This window comes from Oenanthe melanoleuca, chromosome Z (assembly GCF_029582105.1).
Source record: "Oenanthe melanoleuca isolate GR-GAL-2019-014 chromosome Z, OMel1.0, whole genome shotgun sequence".
NCBI classification, from domain to species: domain Eukaryota; kingdom Metazoa; phylum Chordata; class Aves; order Passeriformes; family Muscicapidae; genus Oenanthe; species Oenanthe melanoleuca.
Window position 1 is genome coordinate 287,232 of NC_079362.1, and position 15,140 is coordinate 302,371.

At 45.4% G+C, this 15,140-nt stretch overlaps 1 long non-coding RNA gene across 2 annotated transcripts in view; it reads left to right on the top strand.

The window, feature by feature from the left end:
* LOC130265563 (uncharacterized) overlaps positions 1-14,864 on the top strand; it is a 35,523-nt gene extending 20,659 nt beyond the window's left edge. The window contains exons 1-3 of one of the 2 annotated variants that reach the window (XR_008842621.1): positions 9,381-9,544; positions 9,620-9,678; positions 14,581-14,864. This is a non-coding gene — a long non-coding RNA (uncharacterized LOC130265563). Of the gene's footprint in view, positions 1-9,380; positions 9,545-9,619; positions 9,679-14,580 lie in introns of those variants that run through there. The other variant, XR_008842620.1, reaches the window with a different exon arrangement.
* The last annotated feature ends 276 nt before the right edge of the window (positions 14,865-15,140 follow it).

Sequence of the window (15,140 nt, forward strand, 5' to 3'; positions counted from 1 at the left end):
GTACATATCCTAATAACGATGTAAAAAATTCAGAGGAGACAAAGGGAAGCAAAGGCTGAAAAGCCTCCTCCCCTGCTTCTCCTCTAATAAACTGGATGCATATCCATAACCAGGATCCAGAAGATATCCCTGGAACCGATTCCAGCATTTTCATAAACCTCTTACAAGCCATTGCAACCAAGCCCAGTCCAATCAATATTTTGGTCATTATCCCTCTAGTATAAAAACTACAAATAAGGGACAGTACTGGAGCTATTTCCGGGCAGGAAAATAACCCCAGAGACCAAAGAGGCATTAAAACCTCAAAAAACCCCACTATCCAGAACCACATAGTGAAATCCATTCCAAACAGCATTATATATAGTTACACAGTTTTTTCCACTTTCTTCAGTTCCCCGTACGGGCCACCAAATTATTTGTCCCAGTTTAGGACAAAACTGCGGGAAAGCCTCCAAAGGAGTCCCCCAGAATAAACCCCCCTCACAATTCCTCCCCCCACTGGGCTCGGAGAGAATTTTACTCAGGGGGAAAAGTGGAAAAAACTTGTTTATTAACAAACACAAGAAAAAACACTTCCCAGCAACAGAGAAGTACAATCCCAGATGACAAAAGAAATGTTTTCACCGAAGTGAGGGACGGTCGCTGCTGGGAAGGGCGAGAAGCTTCTTGGGCAGGCTCCGGAGGCAGTCTCTGATGCTCAGGTCCCGTCCGGAGCCGGTACAGATCTTGGAGCTGAAGGAGAGAAAGGGAGAGGGGAAGGCAGCAGCAGCCAGGGCAGAGCCGGGGCAGCAGCAGCAGCGGGGCAGAAGCAATAGCGCAAAAGCAATGGGGCAGAAGCAGTGGCTGGGGGTAGCAGCAAGAGCAGCAGCAGCCGGGGCAGCAGGGCAAGCCAAGCAAGCACCGCCCCGGGGCACCACCCCCCTCCGGGAGGGGGGAAAGGGCACTGGCGGCAGCTCCATGCAGACAGCGAGGTGTGGGGGCGGGAGAGGAGCAGACAAAACACCAACCCAGGACAACATTTTAAAATGTTATAAACAAACACCTTTTGGGTAGTTCTCCTCATTCTTAAAAAAAATCCACAAGCCCTTTTAGTCTCTGTCTCTTAAAGTTTTTTCATACATGTCTATTTTAAACTAGGACTACAATACTTTAAAAGGGTTGAGAGGGGTCCATGAAATGTACACCAGTGATTCCTCTTGTGGAATGTCACAGCCCTGCCATGAGTCGCTTTTTTTTTTATTTTTTTTTTTTTTTTTTATTTCCCTGCTCTCATCAGCTCAGCTGCAGACACACATTTAGTTGCAAACTTAAGACAGATGAGCAAAATAAAAACCATGTGATGGGCCTTTGGAAGCTGATCTTTCTGCTTTTTGGAAGCTGCCTTTGCTGATCTTTCTGCTTTTTCAGTTGAGCAAGACTCTCATCCGGGCAAACAGATTGCACTTACTAATACATAATCACTTGGCAGGAGCTCTGTTGATTTCTAGTAAGAGCTGGAGGCCTTTATCTCCACAGGATGTTTTGGCTTTCCCACACTTTATTGGATTTTGGCTGCAAATACCATTGCCCTTGCTTTCTTATCTACAAGTACCGTGGCCAGGCCATATTCCAAAGGCAGTTTGGTCTGGAGTTTGTGAATGAAGGAGACCCTTATCCAATTCAAAACCACATTTAAAAAATCATAAAAAAAAAACCTTCTCATACTTAACAAACAATTGACAATTCAGAAGTGAATGTAGAGCTTATTCACACAGTGAAAAGGAAGGGAATCTTCCAATGGAATTGTGTTTAAGAGAGTTTTTGTTCTGATTCCCACTCATAGCTGGCACTGGATGTATCAGTGTCTTCTGCCTGCCATAAACTGTTTTGCTGCAGCAACCAGAGGCATCAGGATACAGAGAGGCTCAACTGATTGGCTGAGAAGACCATCTGAATCTATGTGCTCATGCCCAGGATCTTGCTGATGCCATTTAGGTTTTTCCTTTTTTGCTTTCCCCTCTCTATTCTTTCGTTCTCTCTATTCTTCATGCATATATTTGTAGCTCTGTGGCCTATTGTATTAGTGACCAGTTTTCCCAGTATTTTTCCAAGGCGTCTCCCTAAGCAGAAAGACAAATTCCAGTGCTCCAAGCTGGGAGGGGTACAAGGCCCCAGTGCTATCTTGGTTCTTCCTGGGAACCAAGGTTGAGAGCAATTCTTCCAGATACCTTTCCATGGACAAAGCCAGTGCTGAAGGGGGGACTCCAGAGAAGGAACTTGACCTGGGGGAGAATTGCATAACCACTTGTCCTCCTACCTGGTGCCTTCTATCAATTATGCTAGTTTCCTAAAACCTATAAATATGTAGTCATCCCTGGAAGGAGTGGACTTTCGTGGACATCTTTATGAAACTGCTCATGAAAACCTTCAAATAAAGATCCACTTTTATATTACCTCCTTACTAAAAGCATCTCAACTTTCATTTTCAGATTGGGAAAAAGGCAACATAGCCATCATGGGCAAACGTGGCCCATAATGCCACTAATCCATTCATCAAGGTGTCTGCAGTTTGCTGAGATTTTTACCCTGCCAGTTCTGTGCGAATGCTGCTTGCTGTCCAAGAGGTTTGTTCTTTTCAGGAAACTCAAGATACTTGCTTAGGTTCCTCTTTCCTATGTACATGGGATATTGTAGCTCTTGAAAAAGATGAGGGGCACAAATAATTCCTCAGGAAATTCCAGCAAGTCTAAGAAAGGTTGATTCCAGTAGGCCTTAGGCCCTTGTTCCGCCAATTGACAGGGCCGTTTTTTTTCTGGGGTTATTTTTTTTTTTATTGCAGTTTGATGGACATGCACATTTTCTTTGGTATCATTCCAGGTGATGAATCCATATCTATTTTTCATATCGAACTATTTGACAGTTCCTAAAACTTTTCTAGCAATGACTTTTTTTTACTATTGCCAGAGAGTTTGTATTCATAGCTGTTGCTGGACGTGCTGGTGTTGCTGATGTGGGCAGGAAGAGGCAGGCACAGAGCCTGAGGGCTGTGGGTGGCTCTGTGCTGGGGGTGCCGTGCGCGCTGGGGGTGTAGGTGGTTTAGGGGAGGAAGAAACTTGTTTTCTACGTGCTCGGACTATTTCTTGAAATAAAGGAATGAAAGAGGTAACTTTGAAATTGCCCTGGGTTTGTAAAGAGTAAATGTGAGTTCCAGCTTGGTTCCAAAAGGCTGTTAGAGTGATAGACTGGGGGTTAATATCAGGAAATTGGGTAAAAAGCCATTTTATGAATTTTTTAAGGTTAGTTTTCAAAAGATTTCCTGTAGAAAACTTGAAATTGTTAGAAGATAGGAGAGTTAAGGTTTGGGAATAGAAGTCTGTTTCCATGGAGTTAAGGAAGGGTCTGACGAGCAGATTCTAAAGCAGATTCCCCATGGAACCTATGGCAGGCCAGCAGAAAAACGAGGAAAAAAACCCGAAAAAAACCAAAAACCCACTGGTGACCCTAACATGAAAAGTGCGCTTAGAGAGAGGCTCGAGATGCTCACCAGATCTCAGCCAATGGGTCAGGGCTGCTGGCTGCTGCTAGCTTGGTCCAGTCTCAGGGCCGGATCCTGAGGCTGTTGCACTGTCCTTGGTTGGGGCAGATCTTTACAGAACAGAGATCTGCCAGCCAAGGTGTCGGCGTCTCCGAGGGCGGAACTGTTCAGCGAATGCCGCTCACACCTGCAGTGGTCAGAGCTTCACGCAGAGTTCAGGTGCCAACTGTAGCTGCTGAGACTAGGGTATCTTTATCTCTTCAAAGGGTTCTACCAGCAAAATCCACTTACATAGCACAGCAAGGGGTCTTTATAGATTTCAGGGGGATTGAATTTCTAACCAGTAAAATTGCAAGTTGAGAAACTATCCAATTACTTTAAGATTCTAGGTGAGAAAAGACCAATCATCTAGTAAAGTTAAAGACCAATAGAAATCCTAAATGATAACAGGGGATTTGGCAGGGCATCACTTATGAAAGGTTTCATTGTCTCAGAGCACAAGATCCCAAGGGCCATTTTCAGGGACCGTTGTATCCTCCACACTGACGTACACCATATGAGCCCTGAGGATTGGATAATAGTCAAATCATGGAATAACACCCCATTAACCCCCAAATTTGAAGGTCCCTTCCAGGTGTTACTCAGCACACACACCACAGTGCAAACACAAGAAAGAGGCTGGACCCACATCACCCGAGTCAAAGGACCAGTGCTACCCCCTGACAGCGAACTGGACTCAGCAATGTCACCTACATATCCTCCTGAGTGAGTTGCAATTCCAGGTTCAGGAGACCTCAAAGTAGATTTTAAAGCCAAAGGTGGCTAAAGATCACTACAAACCGACAAACTAGTTATTAAATACGTTAAAGATTGATATACTAGTAAAGAGTTCTAGTTATTATTGTTAAGATTTGTAATTATTGTTATAAGTTCTTGTTGATAGATATTGTTGTTCAAGTTTGATAGATATTTCTGGAGTTTTCAAGTTAGTCAAAGTCCTTACTGCTAACAGAAGTCGTACTGTTCTTAAGAATTAAGACACCTCTTCTAAAAACCTAAATTTCAACTTAGACTAAATCTCCTACAGAACATTTCCTAAGAGCCACTAAATTAATGAAGAAGTGGGGTAAAGGAAAGACTCTGTTACCCTCCCCGGAGAATTCCCCAGTCCCAAGAGGTAATACCAGGTAAGTGAGTGAAGTCCACCACACTGAAAATGGCTTGTACTGGACTCCTGGGAGGGCTAATGTTAGCCCTGCTCATAAGTAGCACCATAGAGAAACTGCATGTACTAAGTGTTATCACCCTCTCTATGATGGGGAAAATCTCAGGTTTCTAATAAGGGTCCATACCAACTTAAACTCAAGCTGTTTTAATCACTCCCAGTTAGCCACCTGTCAAGAGGACGGGAAAGTTTATTGGACTGCAAAAAATCAGCCTAATTTAGACAGCACTTGCTTGGGGAATGCCCTGTAGGAGAGGCCTGGTTCTGCTTCAAACATGAATCCAACCAAGAAGGATTAACTGACCTAGTAAAAGAAAAGCAATTAACAGTAGTAACCAAAGAAAAAGATGACTTAGAAATACCCCTGGGGAAAAATCTATTCATAGATTTAGTTGAAGAATCAGTAAAGAGTTAAATTTAACCAACTGTTGGGTTTGCGGAAATACTCAAATGACAGAAATTTGGCCTTGGGAAGGGATTAGTCTAGGACCACTAGAGATTTTAAGATGGAAACAAGTAGAACAAAAACCTCAAATCCCAGGGTAAAGAACAAAAGAGCAATGGGACTTGAAGTCAAAGGTCATTGGTGAAGAATGTATTATGAGGAGAGGGAAGAGGTATAAGACCCTAGTAGGAAAAATGGCCTGTAAAAGATATCTGATAACAAAGGATTTAGGCACCAAGTGGATTCCCCAAGAGCCAAATCAATACTGGTCCATTGGAAGGAAAGTAAAAGGGTGCATTGACCACGAGGGGTACTGGCTACATGAATGCGCTGAAAAAGGAATAAACCCCTTCTGGAGAATGAAAAATTGTCCAAATATTGGAAATATCTCTCAGAAATAAAGGATGATTTTGTCTACCCAGTCAGTCATTGTTTTTAATAGTATCAATTAATTACTGAGTGTTTAATTACCTCTTGTTAATGTTCTTAGATCACTTCTTCATTAATTGTTAATATTCTTAACTATTTATCCCCAACAAGTTAAGATTTTAAGTGTTGATTGCCACCTACCTTGTGCCTGTATCCCTTTTTCCGTCAGGTATCGCTTCCATTGCTTCCCAAAGGGGACGTTAGTAACTGAGAAAAAAATAATGCCCAAGGTTATATGTAAACTAGAAGACATCTAATACCATCCAGAGAAAAGAAGCCCTAGAACAACTAGCCAGTATGAAACCAAAGACTAAAACTGATACTCCTAAACCAGGGAAAACAGTGAAGAATATCAGATCACCAACCAGAGCTCTGCGCCTCGTCGCCGTGACCTGACAGCACGCGATCGGCGTGATACCCCCAGAGCAAGAGACAGCAAGTGCCTTCCTAGGGACTCTCGTGAAGAGGGAAGCCCCAGCTCTGTCATGTGCAAAGCTGAGCTCCTCCTCCACTGCGTTGTCCACAGGAGCAGTGACTGTGTGCATGACCCCTCGGGCTCCCTGCTCAGAGCTGACCTTAATAAAGGCGTTAAAAAGGAGCTGGTCTCCTGACCCGTCCTTAACACTGGGCACAGCACACACTGCTGGCACCTGGCCGTCTGCAGGCTGCCCAGCAGCAGAGAAAGGCAAACAGCAGCCCAGGGCTGCTGGCCTGGCTGAGCATTGCTGCTCTAGTGCCGGCTGCCCTGGCACTCCTGGGCAGGGCCAGCAGTGTGTGCAGCACTCGGGGCACAGCGGGAGGGAGCCGGGCTGCTCCGCAGGCTCCAGCACAGGGCAGCGTCCTTCAGGCACGGCACTTGTGCCAGGGAACCGAGGCCAGCGGGAGGCACTGACAGCTTGTCAGCTCACATCTGCAGCAGACAGTGCCTCACACAGCTCTGGCAGGGAGCGCCTGCAATCCTGCACTTGTGCACTGAGCCAGAGCAAAGGTGTGAAATGCAGAGTGTTGTGCAGAAATAGTCAGGGGCACCAGGCCAGCCTGCTTTGTGCTCTCTGCAGCACTGCAAGCACTGTGCAGAGCAGCTCTGAGCTTCTGGGAGAGAGATTTTAGAAATGAACCAACTCTTGGATACAATTAAATGGGGACAAACTCATCAAAACAAAAGAGAACTGTTTCTTAGTACAGATTCAGCAGAGTCGGGTGTGCGTGTCCCTCCCCCAAAAGCTGAACATGCACACACTCCAACAAAATGCATCTTTTTATTTCCTTTCCCAGCTGAGGGCGATCCCTGTCCCCTTTCCCATTGGCTGCATACCAGGAAACTTACATTCTCTTCTGACCGCCTATTTTTTTTATCCTACTTTCTTCTTGGTCTGGTGTTCAACCCTGCTCCACTCAGCGCACAGTAACACCCAACAAATTAACTAGAACAAATCCAAACTATAAATAACAATACCTAGAACCAACAACACCTTTCATTCTTTTTTTCTAACAGCCTTTCGGCTGCAGCAAAATATTACCTCATATCTCACAGAGGGAATTGAAGCTGAGCCTGAGGCTTGTGCTCGAGCAGTGAACTGATTTGGAAGGGAGCAGAAGGGTTTCAGTAGGCAATCTGTGCTTTCATTTTTAATTTCTGAAGCAAAGCTGCAAAGTGGTTTCAGTCTGCAAAAGCATATTCAAGGTGCATTGACAAAATGCCTGTGTGCAATTCCCAGAGAAGGAAGGGGTTGAGAAAATGTTTAACTGTAATGAATTGTGAATTCCTTTAGCTTTAACAGACAGCGTTAAGCACTCTCTCTTCCTTCAGTGCAGTGATGAATGTGTGCAAGTGCCAATGTTAGCTTTGAGAAGAAAAAGCGTGGTCCTCCTGAGAAGGTAGCTGGAATGCATTCAGGGGGAAGAAGGTGGTTTGACGAGGCTCTTGACCATCTGAGGAGAATTTGAGGAATGGGATGTTCCTCAAATGACCACCAGAGACCCCTAAGAGACCCCCACTGTCCTGTCAATAACTTCTGAGAAGTCATTGAAATATGTCAAGTAATTCGGGGGAATGCTAAGCACGTGAGTTTCCGTAAAGTAATGAGTGTGTCTTAGTTCCATGGTTACACACTAGTAGGTGAGATTTCTGAGCGAGTACATGTTTAGAAAAGTGATTCCCCAAGCCCCCAGCATTGAAATAAAGTAATACCTCCTTTATAACCCTGAGCTAGCACTGGGGATTGGGCCCTGTTGGGTAACTTTGATTGTAGTCACTTCTATTGAAAGCTGAAAATCAAATCTTTTCCAGCCGTTCCCTCTGGTTTACCTTTTTGGGGCCCAAAGCTCTGCGCCACAGGTGGCCTGGGTGTGTGCAGAGCAATGCGGCCCCCACAAACCCCTCAGTTTTCCCATAAGTGCTCATAACCTGTCTCCAGGTGTGCCCAGCTACGGCAGCACAAAGAGCCGCAGCGCAGTGGGCGCCGTGCCCTGCCCAGCCGGAGCCCTGTGCACGGAGCACTGAATGAAGCCCATCTGCACAGAAAATGCTCTTGGCCCACTTTGGTGGGGGAGGGGGGGAAGGTTTTATTTTAAAAACATTTAAATCCTGGAGTTTCTTCCCATTTTCACCTATTTGAATTGGTTTGACATCAAAATTCTGCCTGCTGACCTTACAAACTGGCTGGTGGATGTTTGTGCACACACACCAAAGGGTCCACACTGTGTCTGTTCCTGGCTGTCTGTTCATGTCCATTTAAGCAGAGGGCTGAAATGGGGATTCTGCCCGCCCTGCGCTGCTCCGGGGCTGGGGCTGGTCCAGCAGGGGCTGCAGAGCTCACTGGGAGGGACAGCCTCAGCCCCGGCCACCATCTTGTGTGTGGTGCCTCAGCCCCGGCCACCATTTTGTGTGTGGGGCCTCAGCCCCAGCCACCATCATGTGTGTGGTGCTTCAGCCCCAGCCACCACCTTGTGTGTGGTGCCTCAGCCCCGGCCACCATCATGTGTGTGGTGCCTCAGCCCCGGTCACCATCTTGTGTGTGGTGCCTCAGCTCCGGCCACCATCTTCTGTGTGGTGCCTCAGCCCTGGCCACCACTTTGTCCCTCCACCAACTCTGAAGGAAATGGGTTGCTGTTTTGCCAGCTGGCAGGGTCAGCACCAAAGACAAGAACACCAGTGAAATAAACGGGCCAGGAGACCTGCTCATTTATAAGACCTTCATTTGAGATCAGCTCTGGGCAGGCAACCCAAACAACTGCACACACTGCTCCTGCTCCCGAAAGACGACACAGAGCAGAAAAATTGTTCACTTCTAGTCATCACAGGCAGACCTACGCCTCTCATCCTCACGGATGCTGTAATAAATAAGAGGCTTTTGTTCGCCTGACAGACTTTAGACCTTGGAGGAATATCACCAAGATTTGTGAGGCCAGAGTGTGGGTTGTTCTGCTTTGATCCTCTGACAGACAGACCTTGAAAAAGATATCGCTAGAACTTGTTAATAGTTTTGCTCTGCTTGACAGGCCTTAAAGTAAAAAGCCAGAATGTGTTTTGCTTTGCTTGCATAATCACATATTGTTTTAAGTGCCAAGAAAGGAGTCAGTGGCTGAGAAAGACTACTCGCCCTCATCCCCCGACCACCAGAAGGCAGAAAAAGACCCCCTAGCAACTGGAGGAGCATGCGCAGAGCTACTGGAGGAGGAGCACATAACCCGAAAACTGAACAGCATAAAAGAAACAAACTAAGGGGGTGGGGTGCAGCAGTAGTTAATGGAGCAAGACTCTGCTGCCCAGCGCTGAATTTGCTTTTGCTTTCTGTAACCAATAAATCTTTAAATTGTTATTTGATCTTTTATGGCCCATTGCGCTCATTTATAACAAATTTGGCACGTGACTCGGATCGAGATTTTGGAGGGGCTCTCTGCCTCCGGGGAGGTGCGCCCCACCATTTTGGTGGCCCCGGGGACGGGAGTCCTATCCCAGCCTCGACCGACGAACCTAAAATTAAGAAAGCAAAAGCAAAGGTAGGAGGGCCCGGTTGACCCCTTAAATTTTGTGCACAAAGTCCGGACGAAGACGCAGGACGCGTAAGTATAAGGGATCCGTTCGGGCGGGGTCGGGATCCCGGAGTACAACGTGTGGTGTGTGTGTGAGAGGGGAACTGGCAGCCAGATTCTCCAAGCGAGTGCGGACCCTTAGTAGTGCGGTTCCCATTGACCCGCGAGGGCGTGGGCCACGAAACAGGGGAAGCGAAAGTGATTTTTGGTGTGAGTGAAGGTACTCCGGAGGAAATGGGGCAGGGGAAGAGTAAACCTCCTGCAAGTGTTAAACTCCCACCCATACCTAGAGATAGTCCCTTAGGATTTTTACTAGAAAACTGGGACCATTTCCCTGGAACGGAAGGGAAGGATAAGGCAAAAATGATATATTACTGTGTAGAAGTCTGGGGTGGGAAGGAGATTTCAAGAAACGTGTTCTGGCCAATATTTGGGTCAACAGAGGATTGGATAAAACAGAGATTAAATATTTGGGTAAATACAAAAAAACCTTTTTATTTGGAGGAAAGTGAGTATGCAAAAATCTGGATAGCCCGTCCTGAGGTTTTTATCTTTAAATTGACTGAAAAAGGGAATAACAAAAATAAGAAAAAGGGAGGTAGGAAAGAAGAAATCCTAATGGTACCCCCTCCACATGTGCCCCCACCGCAGGCCCCTGCCCCCAGTGTACCTCCCCCAGAGGAGGATTCGGATTCAGATCATTCGAGCTACTCAGGACCAGTCACTAGAGGGAGATCTAGGAAAAAACAAGAAAAATTATTTCCATTAAGAGAAATGCCTATGGGGGGTCCTCAGGCAGGAATAGGATTTATATCTGTGCCCCTCAGTTCAGGGGATGTTAGGGAATTTAAGAAGGAAATGGGACACTTATTAGAAGACCCGCTGGGAGTTGCTGAAAGAGTGGACCAATTTCTGGGTCCTAATATGTATACCTGGGATGAATTACAGGCCATTTTGAACATCCTGTTTACGGCCGAAGAGAAAAATATGATTAGGAGGGAGGGCATGTGTATCTGGGACGCCCAACACGCTCAGGGTCCTGCAGCTAACACCAAATGGCCCCTTCAAAATCCTCAGTGGGATCATCAGAATCCTGCACATCGAACACACATGCAGGACTTGAGGACAATCATAGTTCAGGGAATTAGGGAATCAGTCCCGAGAGGCCAGAACATTAATAAAGCATTTAATGAGAGACAAAAGAAGGATGAAACCCCCACAGAGTGGTTAGAGAGGTTGAGAAAGAATTTCCAGCTTTATTCAGGAATGGATCCAGATGGTCAAATGGGACAGGCAGTGTTGAAGGTACATTTTGTGTCTAAATCTTGGGAAGATATAAGGAAGAAGATACAAAAGCTGGAAGATTGGCAGGATAGAGGCTTAGATGAGCTATTAAGAGAGGCCCAAAAGGTGTATGTCTGAAGGGAAGAGGAAAGTCAGAAACGGCAAGTTAGAATGACGGTTGCTGCGGTACGAGAAAGTAGGGAACAGACACAGAGGCGGCCAGTAAGAGAGCTTAAGGAGTCTAGGGATTCAAGGGAGAGACAGGACATTAAGGTGTGTTTTTATTGTGGGAAAAAAGGACATTTCAAGAAAGAGTGTAGGGTCAGGATTCGGGATGAAAAGGAGTTCAAGACAGATTAGAGGGGTCAGGGGTTCTATCTCTTGGGGACACGGAAACATCATAAGGAGCCCTTGATAAAACTGAAGGTGGGTCCCCATGGCCAGGAAATAGTTTTTCTGGTTGACACAGGAGATGAAAGATCAACTATTCAGTTCTTGCCAAAAGGATGTAGTCTATCTAAAGAGACTGCCACGGTAGTAGGAGCAAAGGGAGAACCCTTTGAGGTGGGGGTTATTAAAAGGGTGACAGTTGAATCAGAATCAAGAATCGGGTTGGGAGACTTTTTGTTAGTATCAGAATCTGAATATAATTTATTGGGGAGAGACATGATTATAGAACTAGGAATTAGGATAGAAGTAGTAGAGAAGGAACTGCAAATTAAACTCTGTCCTCTCAGAGTGGAGGACGAAGAAAAGATAAACCCTGAAGTATGGTATAATCCAGGAAACGTGGGGCAGCTAAAAATAGCCCCATTTTCGGTGATTATTAGAAATCCGGACATCCCGGTAAAAATAAAGCAATATCCCATATCCCCTGAGGGTCGACGAGGATTAAAACCTGAGGTAGATAGATTGTTGAGCAAGGGGCTGCTAGAACCATGCATGTCACCCTTCAACACACCGATACTCCTTGTGCGCAAATCAGATGGCACTTACCGGTTAGTGCACGACTTAAGGGAAATTAATAAACACACAGTGGCTCGGTTCCCCGTGGTGGCAAATCCATAGACACTTTTAAGTAAATTGGGGCCTAATAACTTATGGTATAGTGTCATAGATTTAAAGGATGCCTTTTGGGCTTACCCTCTCGATGAGGCAAGCCGGGATTACTTTGCATTTGAATGGGAGGACCCCGATACAGGGAGGAGGCAACAGCTGAGGTGGACAGTGTTACCCCAGGGGTTCACAGAATCTCCAAATTTGTTTGGACAGGCATTGGAACAAATTTTGCAAGATTACCAAACAGGACCGGGAGTAACCCTGATACAATATGTAGATGATCTGCTTCTGGCAGGGGAACATGAGGAGGATGTAAGGAAAGAAAGTATAAGGCTGTTGAATTTTCTGGGACTTAAGGGGTTAAAAGTTTCTAAGACTAAACTTCAGTTTGTAGAGGAGGAGGTAAAATATTTGGGGCACTATTTAAAGAAGGGAGAGAAAAGAATAGACCCTGAAAGGATCCAAGCAATTATGTCACTATCTATTCCAAAAAACAAGAGACAAGTTCGTCAAATTTTAGGACTTACCGGGTACTGCAGGCAGTGGATTGAAAATTATAGCAGTAAAGCTAGATTTCTTTACCATAAATTAACACAGGAAGGGCTAATGAAATGGAGTCAAGAAGACACAGAGAAACTTCAGGAATTAAAGGAAAGTTTGGTCCATGCCCCGGTCTTAAGCCTCCCGGATGTGAGGAGACCATTTTTTTTATTTGTAAACATAGAAGAGGGTATTGCATTTGGGGTACTTACTCAGGATTGGGCAGGGAAAAAGAAGCCTGTTGCATATTTATCAAAAATTTTAGATCCTGTGAGTAGGGGCTGGCCAACCTGTTTACAAATAGTGGCCGGATGTGCCCTATTGGTGGAAGAAGCTAGAAAAATTACTTTTAATGATAATCTCAAAGTAATGTCCCCTCACAACATCCGGAGCGTATTACAGCAAAAAGCAGAAAAATGGATTTCAGATGCTAGGCTTCTAAAGTATGAAGGAATTCTGGTAGAGGCACCCAATTTGACGTTAGAAACCACTGCACTACAGAACCCAGCCGCATTTTTATACGGGGGACCGGAGCATGAGTTTTTGACCCATGACTGTATAGCTACAATAGAGGAGCAGACGAAGATTAGACCGGATTTAGAAGAAGAGGAATTAGAAAGTGGTGAAAGACTTTTCGTGGATGGATCCTCCAGGGTAATAGAAGGGAAAAGAAAATCAGGGTATGCAATAGTGCAGGGTCCGAACTTACAGGTGGTAGAGTCGGGTGCATTAGATAGATCATGGTCTGCCCAGGCATGTGAATTATATGCAATATTAAGGGCCTTGAAACTTCTTGAGGGGAAGGAGGGGACAATATATACTGATTCTAGATATGGATTTGGGGTAGTCCATACATTTGGAAAGCTATGGGAAGAAAGGGGCCTTATTAACTCACAGGGGAAGGATTTGATACACCAGAAACTTATAGTTGAGATATTAAAAGCCCTGAGAGGGCCGACAAGGTTAGCAGTGGTTCATTTAAAGGGACACCAACGAGGAATAGATTTAAAAAGCAGGGGGAATAACGCTGCAGATCAGGAGGCAAAACGGGCAGCCCTAAAGGAAATGGTCCTAAAAGAAAAAGGGGGGCAAAGGGGAAAAGATGGAGTCAAGGACGGTGAAAACACTGACACAATTTTTACGAATGAGGAGAAAGAGAGACTTAGAAGAATGGGTGTTACAGAGGAAGCAGGAAAGTGGATATTAGCAGACGGCCGGGAAGTGCTACCAAAGGCAATAGCTCAGAGGGTATTGTATAAGTTACATCAGAAAACTCATTGGGGAGCCCAGGGGCTGGTGGATCACTTTGCCCCTAGGTACATGAGCATCGGGCTCCACGATATAGCTAAACATATCACGAAGGGATGTCCTACCTGTTTGCGGGTAAATCGAAGCAACCTCAGAAAATTACCCTATGGGGGAAGGCCTCTAGCAAAACAACCCTTTGCAAATATTCAAGTGGATTTTACCGAATTGCCAAAGGTGGGGAGGATTAAATATCTTTTAGTGGTAGTAGATCATCTTACTCATTATGTGGAAGCCTTCCCGACATCAAGGGAAACCGCACGAACAGTAGTAAAAGCCCTGCTGGAAGAGATAGTCCCCAGGTATGGTGTACCAGAAACAATTGACTCTGATAAGGGGCCGCACTTTACATCAAAGGTAACTCAGGAGCTGGCAGCAGCATTAGGAATAAAATGGGAACAACATACTCCTTGGCACCCTCAAAGTTCAGGCCGGGTAGAAAGGATGAATGGAGAAATAAAAAAACAACTTACTAAATTGGTACTAGAAACAAAATTATCATGGGTTAAATGCATTCCCCTAGCCTTGCTGAACATTCGGACTCAACCCCGGGCGGATTTGGGAATTTCCCCATTCGAGATGTTATATGGCATGCCCTATAGTTTAGAAAAGGCACAGACAAACCCAAATGTTAGTGAACGATACATTAACGAGTATTTAATAGCTCTGATGAGATTCAAAAAACAGTTATGGGAAAAAGGAATGTTGGTTCAGAGACCACCCTTAGATCTTGTATTACATCAGGTTCAGCCCGGGGACTGGGTACTGATCCGAAGTTGGAAGGAAAATCCGATAACACCCAAGTGGGAAGGACCTTACCAGGTGTTGCTTACAACAGACACAGCAGTACGCACTGTGGAAAAAGGGTGGACTCACGCAAGCCGAATCAAGGGACCAGTAGATCCGTCTAAATTCACCAACGACCCCGGGTGGGAAGTGAAGGGCACACCTGGGAGCCTGAAACTGACACTTAAGAAGCGAGTAAGCTCTAATTAAAAGACAAATTACATTATTCCCACCCCACCACAGGTATGAGACTTTTTTCCACATGGGAGATAGACTGTGGGATCCAACATACTATTCCTTCCTGGCAGAGCTCCAAGCAACACGAGCACCAACTGGGGGGGGGGGGAAGATCTGCTAAATGCAGCAGTAAGAATAAGATTTAATGCTGAAAATTGCTGGGGAAATTGTAACCCTTTTGTATGCTTTATTTGTTTAGTTTGTAAGGAGGAGTGGTGGACCCATTGCAGCAACAGTTACCCTCCAAGGGGAGTGTGTAAAAATTGTTATTCGGACCAAAG